The sequence below is a fragment of the Spermophilus citellus genome, assembly GCF_964194105.1.
Source record: "Spermophilus citellus genome assembly, chromosome: 4".
NCBI lineage: Eukaryota > Metazoa > Chordata > Mammalia > Rodentia > Sciuridae > Spermophilus > Spermophilus citellus.
Window position 1 is genome coordinate 8,205,828 of NC_138185.1, and position 9,463 is coordinate 8,215,290.

Below are 9,463 nucleotides of genomic sequence, written 5' to 3' on the forward strand. Positions count from 1 at the left end.
CTGAGGCCTGGAGACGGCGAGTGCTTAGCTCTTTGCTTCAGCCCAGGGGGTGGCCCACCGTGGTCCACGGGTCGAATGCGGCCCACCATCTGTTTCTGTAAATAAAGTTTTATTGGCACACAGCCACAGCCATTCGAGTGCCTCATGCCTGCTGCTGATTTCTCACTGCAACAGCAGAATCGCTGAGCAGCTGAGCAGCTGCCATGGAGACCGTGTGGCCCACAGAGTTGGAAAGCGCCTGGAGTGGGCGGTGGGGGGGGGAGTGTTTGAACACCTGCTCTTCTCCTGGCCAGAAATCAGCTCAGGAGAGGGCTCCTAAGCCACTACAGTGAGTAATTGAGACTTGTTGTGTTGGCAAGGGACTGTCACCATGGATCAGCTTTGTGTTTCAGGGCAGCCGACTGGCTGCTGAGCCAGGGGGGTTGCAGGGAGAGCAGCAGCCACCAGGAAGGAGGGTCAGCGGCTGGCGACCGGGGATCTGGGGAGAAGCAGAGAGAAGAACCAGAACAGACCTGAGCCAGGCTGATTGGAGCCGCCCTCGTGGAGCAGGAAGTGCAGGAGGAGGGGAGGGCAGCCGTGGGTGTGGGGGGCTCACTGGGACGCACTGAGCCCAGGTATCCATGGACCTTGCTGGAGGTGGCCCTGTGTCCCTGCAGCTTAGGGGAGAGGGACAGGAAGGCAGAGACGTAGGACTGCAGCACAGAGGTGTCCACAGGGTGGGCCGAGCAGTATGGTCATCTCATGTCAGACAAACGTGCACTGGAGAAAGCAGAGCCTGTTCACAGACGGTGCTGGGAGAATGGGAAATCCTTAGGCAGTAAAACGAAGTTCAACCCCTCTCTCTCACCATGCACAAAACTCAACTCAAAGTGGATCAAGGACCTAGGAAGTAAACAGAGACCCTGCGCCTAACAGAAGAAAAAGTAGGCCCCAATCTCTGTGATGTCGGATTAGGCCCGGCTTCCTTAATAAGACCCCTAGAGCGCAAGAATTAAAATACAATCAGTAAATGGGATGGATTCAAACTAAAAATCTTCTCAGCAAAAGAAACAATCAGTGAGGTGAATAGAGAGCCTGCATCTTGGGAGGGAATTTTTACCCCTCACACATCAGGTAGAGCACTAATCTCTAGGGTATATAAAGAACTGAAAAAGCTAAACACCAAAAAACCAAATAGTCCAATCAATAAATGGGCCAAGGATCTGAACAGACACTTCTCAGAAGATGATATACAATCAGTCAACAAATATGTGAAAAAAATGCTCATCATCTCTAGCAATCAGAGAAATGAAATCAAAACTACTCTAAGATTCCATCTCATTCCAGTCAGAGTGGCAGCTATTAAGAACACAAACAACAATAAGGGTTGGGGAAAAGGCACACATATACATTGCTGGTGGGACTGCAAGTTGGCGCAGCCAATATGGAAAGCAGTAGGGAGAATCCTTGGAAAACTGGGAATGGAACCACCATTTGACCCAGCTGTTCCACTCCTCAGTCTATACCCAAAGGACTTAAAAACAGCATACTCCAGGGACACAGCCACATCAAGGTTGATAGCAGCACAATTCACACCTGGACTTTGTTCCAACACCCACCTCCTGCCCAGTGCCCCTGAAACTTCCCCAGGACCTCAGGGGAGGCTGCTGCCCAAGAGGGGGGCTGAGGCCAGGCGAATGCAGCCCACCCCCGGATACCCAGGCTCCAGCCTCAGAAGCAGGGGGAGAGCCCCTGCCTTGCGTCAGGACCCCAGGAGGGCTGAGCTGCCACCTTCGTGGGGACTTGATGCCTGTCCTGCTGAGGAGCCCTTTTTTGGTGTCTTGCGTCCCCAGCTGTTTCTGCAGAGCCTGGTCTGGAGCTCTCTGTGCACCCCGACGGGGACGGGGCCACTCTGCCGTGGCTTCCTTCTGTGGCCTCAGGGAGTGCTGGCCCCCGCTGGCCACTGGTTCCATGTTAAGTGTACACGCTTCCAAGAGGCAGGCTGGCCCGGGGGCGTCTGCGTGCTGGACGTGTGGTCTTCTCAGAGAAGGCGGCGGAAGTCTTCGTTTTCCTCTGAGGAAGAGACTAGGACCCAGATCTCTCCCTTGCCTCGAGGTCTCTTGAAGCCGGCCTGAAGGCAGGCCGGTCCTCCAGCCCGGGTGCCCCCGGCTCTGGGCGTCCCTCCCCTCTTCCTAGTGGGTTGGTGCCTGTTACTGGCCGTGGAGCGGTGTGGGGGGAGGGTGGTGGGGTGGCCCCGGCGCTGTCCTGAGCGGGTTGGAATGTTGGGGAAAGAGTCCCCTCAGTCTGTAGAGCACTTCCCACCCCTTCTGTGTCACTGGCTGCCTCCTCATGAGCCTCAAGTAGCCCGCTGCTGACTAAGGCTGGTTCTGTGAGTCAGAGCATTGCCAGTGGCAAGTGACAGAGTCAAGCCAAACCAGCTGAGGCACAGAAGGGAAGTTATTGGCTTAGGTTATTGAACATTTTCGGGTAGAATCCATTTCAGGTAAAGCTGGATCCAGGAGCTCACTGGAGATGGACTGTCTGTGTGTGGGCTTCATTCGAACACACTCTTCACGCTGTAGGGGGCTGTGGGGTCCCAGCCTTCCCGACCACAACACTCATTAAGACTCTGCCAATTAACGTGCAGTAGAAGTCCTGGGATTCGCATCAGTGGCCCCGGCTGGAGATTTATGGTGGTCACGGCCATTGCTAACCGGCCACTGTGGTCTGGAGAATGCTCTGCTCTCATTGGCTAGGCCAGGGTCACATGCCCCTCCCTGGAGCAGGGGAGGGGGCAGCTCCAGCCACAGCACCCTGGGAGCCACAGGGACTGAGGCTGGGTGGGGCGGTGGCTCTCCAGAGCAGCTTTAGGGTCCTGCTGCTGGGGCAGTGTGACGGGCAGGCAGAGATGACGGGTGCTGGGCCCGACCCTCGATGAACCGTGACGGGAGCATGGCATCACGGCTCTCAAGACTCAAAAGAAGGAAGTCACATGCAAGGGGACTCCTGTGGCATGTCACATATAAGGCAGCCATCTGCATGGGGGCGGTGGGGACGTGAGGGGACTCCGGTGTGTGAGAATGAAGCCAGCACAAAGGAGAGCAGAGCCCCGAGATAGTCAGATCTCTAATGACCATTTGAGTTCCTGGATCCAGCTTTACCTGAAATGGACTCTACCCGGAAACTTTCAGTAACCTAAGCCAATAACTTCCCTCTTGTGTTTAAGCTGGTTTCACTTGAAAGTGTCCCTAGCTAAGACCCAAAGATGAGGGGGATGGGGCTCCAGCCCTGGGGGAGGGCTCTGGCTCCCTCCCTCCCTCTTCCCTTTCTCTTCCTGAGCATTTGAGTGCTGTCCCAGGGGCACTAGGGACCAGGGAGCTGGACAGAAACATTCCTGCCTCCCGCGGCCTCTGCTCTGCCGGGGGAGCCGGACAACAACCAGAAATGAGTAAAGACGGCTTCAGAGGAGCCGGAAGTGGCCAGAGTGTGGTCAGTGCGCTCACTAGGGTGGCCAGGAAGGGCTTCTCTGAGGAGGTGACCTTTGGGAAGAAGCAGCCAGGGGTGAGATGGTGGCCTCGAGGGCGCAGAGAGACAGCCGCTGGGTGGAGTCTGGGTGGAGGGAGTGCTAGAGCCCAGGTGGCTGAGCAGGGCCTGGTGTGGGCCCCGAGGCCACCAGGAGCTTGGGTTTGGGGCTGAGGATGGGGCTGAGCACGGCTGGCTGCTGTCCAGGGGGCAGACAGTGGGGACAGAGAGCCACGCAGCGGCCAGACCCAACCTTCCAGGAGGAGAGAGAGGGGAACAGGACAGGTTCCTGACCTGGCCAGAAGGACCTGAGGGAGAGGCCTGGCCCCTGATTCACAGACGGGCGAGTGGCCGGGCACCTCACCACTGCGTGGAGCTAGGGCCCCACCACAGGCCTTCCAGCCCCCAACTCCCCTTCTGCACAGAAACACCTGTCCCCAGGCCACGGCGAGGACCAAAATAACACCTCCTCACACTCAGGGCACTGCCCACGAGAGCGTCCCTGTGCGTCCTGCCGCCCCTGGAGCACGGAGGTGGCCCCGGCTGCAGGCTGGCAGGACCCCGGCCTGATGGCTGTGCCTCAGCCTGCGAGGCGGCGGGGGACACACGCCTGCGTCCCCCCCCTGGAGGCGGCTCTGCAGCAGGAGGGAGGACGGTTTTCCTGGCACCTAAATGTCACTCTGCTTCATGCCTCCTTCTCTCCAGCGCGTTGGAGAGTGGCTGCGTCTCCAGAGGAACGTGCTGCTTCCTCCTCCAGACCCCCACCAGGACCTCGCGGGGCGGCTGCCAGCGGAGCCTGTTCCCGGCCTGTGCCCCCGGCTGGACTGCGAGGTGTGGGCGGTCAGGCCTGAGCCTCCTGCCCCGGTGTCTTAGGGCCCCTGCGGGGAACCCGGGCTCCTGGCTGGGCTCAGGCCTGGGGCTCTGCGAGACGGGGGCCTCCTGTCTGCACAGGCCATTTGTAGTCACAGGTGTCTGGTGGCTTTTCTCATAGGATCTCCATTCCCGTGGGGATCACGGCCGCCTTGACCCTTTCTTTCCTCGCACCTCGTGGGTGGGCAGGAAACCCCCCAAGCCCCGGGTTTAGGGGTGATGGAGACCCGGGTCTGGGGCAGTTGCGTATATTCTTTCCCCTTGATGCTTTAGATGTGAACAGGAAACCCAGCCAGGGGAGGGAGATCCGGCTCAGGAGCATGGAGGTGCAGCAGCTGTCCCTCTAGGAAAATGCCCTGAGCTCCTGGCCTCATGTGATGGTTAGGTCTGAACTTCAGTAGCCTCAGGAATGGCGGCGTCCAGGGCTCAAGGATCTGGTCCAAACCCATCTTTCCCTGCTCTCCCCAACTTCCCGTTTTGCTTTCCTCTTTCAAGAGGGCTCTCCCCTAAGAGCAGTTCCCGCCGGATCCTGGGCGGAACCTTGTCGAAGAGTGGGAGCCTGCCCAGGCCCCTGCCCCCTAGTCCAGGTGCCCAGACGTTCACCCGCCCTCTGGGGACCCCAAGAGGCATGTTACCGTGGACAGGACGGAGCTCCTGCAGGGAGGAGGTTGGCAATGGGGGTGTCCGGGTCTGGGACCACAGAGTGCTGGTCTCTGGGCCCTGCCCTTGCTTTAGCCCAGGGTCTTGTTCTGGGGGGGCTCTCAGCAGGGGGCTTTGGGGGGCTCTCAGCAGGGGTCTCTGGGCAGCTCACTCTGCCCATTCACAGCAGGAGACTCTGACACACAGAGTTTGATGACTGTGGCCGGGGCCAGGCACTGGGGTTGACAAACTTGGGCCTGTCCCCTCTGTCTTTGTCCCTGAGCGATTGTGGTGGTGGTCAGTGGGGTCCCTACCCTCAGAGCTCCCAAGGCCACACCTGTGCAGCAGAGATCACCATGCCACCGGTGTCAAGGCGCTGTCACGGGGCTGGTGTTTGGCCCTGGGTCTGGCGCAGGGAGGCAGGGAGCGCTAGCCAGCGCCAGGCAGCCCCGTCACCTCGCAGGTGTGGTTTGGGGGAGAGGGTCCCTCATGTTTTAAGGAGAGTTCAGTAAGAGGTTCTGTGTTGCTGAGAGCTGACCCTGAGGTGAGCAGGGCCTGCCCCTCAGGGAGCCTGGCCGGGTGGGCGGGGAGGGTCGCCCTGGAGGAGCGGGTGGCAGCTGGGCCTTGGGGATGGCCTGGGAGTCAGCTGAGAGGCAGGTGCCGCGTAGCAGGTGCACCTAGGGGCCCCAGCGCCCCACCGGACAGTGGCACACCATGCAGTGCGTGGGTCAGGGCTGGCGCCCGAGAGGCTGGGGGACGAGGCACGAGAGCCTGGAGGAGCCTGGGCGCCCGGCAGGTTCCAGCCTCAGGGGGCCCGGCACAGATGGGAGGCTGTGATGGTGACCGCTGGATAAGCACCATGGAGGTCCCAGATGGGCAGAGGTAACCTGGGGAGGAGGGCAGAGCCCGAGGTGCACTGGGGACTGAGCAGACCTGAGCAGAAGGCACCGAGTCACCCTCTGCCTCTTGGTCCCCTAGGCTGGGACCTCGAGGCGGCCACACTGGAGGGGAGTTTCCCTGGGTGGGGTGTGGAGGTGTCAGCAGGGGGACTTTGCAGTGCCGCAGAGTTAGAGACCCTGAGACGGAGCTGCCTGGACCACCTGAGGGCCCAAGGTCAGCACAGGGCTCGTGGGTCACCAGCGGGGGCTCACAGGAGAAGGACCCTACAGGTAGGTCGGAGGGGATGGTGAGGAGGGTGGAGAAGGTGCCAATCTCTGAGGACGAGGGAGGCACCGCCCAGTGCAGGCAGCCTGTACGGGCCAAGAGGCCACAGAGGGCTCCTCCCAGAACCCCTGCGAGGATCCGGCCCGCTGACACCTTGACCTTCACCCAGAGGGGACCATCTCCACCTCCAAAGTGGTAACATAGCAGAGTCACTTTAAGTTTGTGCCAGGTTGTTACAGCAGCAGCAGTAAACTAATACAGCAGGTTCCTGTGAGTGCTCTCTTTTGTCCCTGGTCCAGTGCAGGGTTGCATTTAGCCACCATGTCGCCTGCTCCCTGGGCTGTGGCAGTTTCTTCTCTTGTCTTTCATGACCTTGACGGCTTAAAAGGGTACTGGCCAGGTGCACTGTGGACTGTCCAGAGACCCAAGCTGCTGTTACCTGCTTTCTAGGGGGTTAGGCCCGTCTCCTCTGCCCTCCAAGAGGACTCTCTGCTGCCCTTTGCTGACACAGATGCCCCGCCCCCCATCCTACTGACTCAGGCCACTAACTGACTACGGGCAGGGATCTGACAGCCAGTGCCCCAGTGGCTCTGTGTTTGGCTGGACACAGGAGCACCAACCAACAGCAGCTTCCTCAGTTGGGGTACGGTGGCGGCGCCGGGGGGTGGGGTGGGGGGGTGGGGGGGGTTCTTTTGCATGAACCCGTCTGAAGGCAGGAAATTACAGCGTTGACTCAGTTGCTGCAAACACCAGGAGCCTGGGCTGCCGCTTTTTCTTCTCAGGTTGAATTTGCCTTCCTTAGCATAGGCTCTTGGGCACAAGATGGCTTCTGCAGCTCCGAGCATTGCATCTATGCTCAAGGGAGGAAGAGAACAAGAACAAATAAATAAATATTAAAAAAAAAAAAGACTTAGAACCTGGGCCCTGTCGAGTCACAGGATCTGGGAATGGGCCTCTGGACCTGTGTTTGACTCTGTCCCGGATCGTTCCTTTTGCCTTCTTCTTCTTCATTTTTGGTATCAGGGATTGAAAAGAGGGCTGCTTTACCACTGATCCACATCCCCAGATCTTTTTATTTTTTATTTTGAGACGGGATCTCACTAAGTTGCTCAGAGCCTTGCTAAATTGCTGAGGCTGACCTCCAACCTGAAATCCTCCTGCCTCAGCCTCCCAAGTCCCTGGGATTGCAGGCATGGGCCACTGCACCCGGCTCCCTGACGATTCTTTTGTGCACTGGCCCAGGTCACCCGCTGCCAGTGGTCCTGGCTCCAGCCTGAGGGGTCTCATGGTTCCTCCTTGGCTGCCCCAGGGTGGCCAGCCAGGCTTGGGGTGATGAAGAGAATTGTGGGGTTTCGGGAGCCTCCTGCTCTTGGCTGCTCACTGGAGCCAACTTCAGTTCTGAGACTGAACATCCGCTGGCGAAGTCGAGTGGGCGGGGCTTCTCGGCCCTCAGGTGTTTGGCTATTAGCAGATTGTGGACCCTGTGCAGGTGAAAGATTGACTTGACTTTGTTTTAAATTAACTCACTTTAAAGTGTGCTTGTTCGCTCATTCATGTCACTTCCCTCACTGGCCGTATAGTGGGAGACCAGAGGGGACGGTGACAATGGCCTGCCCACTGCCCTCTGGGGCCGCGGATGAACACACCCCTGTCCACAGTCAGGATGCAGGGAACCGAGAAGAGCGGTTCTTGTCACGGTGACACCAGGGGCAGCCGATCCCCGGCACTTTGCACCCCCAGACGGACACTGGCCGGCTTCCTGCAGTCACTCCCAGACACGCGAAGCAGAACAGAGGAACCTCTGAGTCCCCAGGGGGCACATTCCTGGCTGGGTCACACTGCGGGGAGACCTTGTCACGGCTGGTCCACACAGAAGAGTCCCTCCTTGCCTTAGGAAGTACAGTGGCCTCTGGGCCCCAGGGTTCCACATCTGCAGACTCCACCAACCACCCAACCAAAGGGCTGGGTAAGCCAAACTGCAGCCAGCCCTCCTGAGCACGCCAGAGATTTCCCTTGCTCTCTAGATGGTACAGTGTAGCCATGATTTGTTGCTACTATGTTACGGGATCCAGTTCCCGAGGGATGATTCAAAGTACCCAGAGCCCCATCCCAGGTTCTGTGCCAACGCCGTGCGGTTTTGTGTAAGGGACGTGAGTACCTTGGGTCTGGGTGTCCGTGGGTCCAGGAGGCGGGCCCTGGCGATGCCAGGGGTGACCGCACGCTGGGTCAGCTCGAGCGCTAGATTCCAGAGAGGCCCGCGAGCCTCCCGCGCCCAGTGTAGGCTCCAGTGTGGGGCTGTGTCTGGCCTCGGGGGTCTCTTAGGAGGGTGTTTTCAAGCAGAAACACGCAGGCGGTCACGTATGATTGGTGGGTAACCGGGTTGTGGTCAGGGGCCCCTGGGAACAGCCTGCCTTTCCCTGGGAGCAAGCATGTGGCATCTGCCAACTCGCTGTTCACAGTGACTTCCTGGGGCACACCAGCTGGGAGTCACTGGCACCGGCTGTACACGGGCCGTGGGTGGGGACACCATCATCTTCCAACCAACGCACGCCCCTGGCCACGGGCTGTGTCCCCTGTACAGCCTTCCACTCAGTGAGGGAAAGTGTCCCTCCCAAGGTCCCCACACGGAGAACCACAGGACGGAGCCTCGCCCAGAACCCAATCTGACCCTTGGTTCCCACCCGCTGGGCCTCTGATGGACTGAGTGAGACGGGCCTATGGCCAGGGCAAAGGAGGCCCTCGGTCACCAAAGCCACAGCTGGAGAGGGGCAGGTCCCTACCTGGGGGCACAGCACCGGGGTGGCAGCCTCCTTTGCAGAGAGGGCTGCCTGTGCCCGGAGCAGGAGGACACACCCCTGGGGAGGCCACGGTCTCTGGCTGGGAGCATTTGCATCAACCAAACCAAAGCCATGAGCCCAGTTGTCATCAAGGTTTATTTTCTGCCAACAGAAGGTGCTTGGAGTTGCTGATTTTCTCCATGTTTCCTCGGTGTTGAGAATGTTCCAGAAGTCTCCCTGGGCGGATAGAGAAGTGGACTGGTCCCTGGCCAGTCCATTCAGGGATCTGCAGAATACATCCTGCAGGCCGCTGACACCAGCCCCCGGCCCTGCTCTCTACACCATGAAGGCTCAGAATGACTTTTACATTCTTAAAAGGTGGGGGGAAATGCAAAAATTGTATTTGATTCCAAAGACAGAGAACACTGTGAATTCCCACATAAACGAAATATCACCCCCCCCCAAATTCTTTTCTTTTCATTTGTAAATCTTTATTATTATTATTATTATTA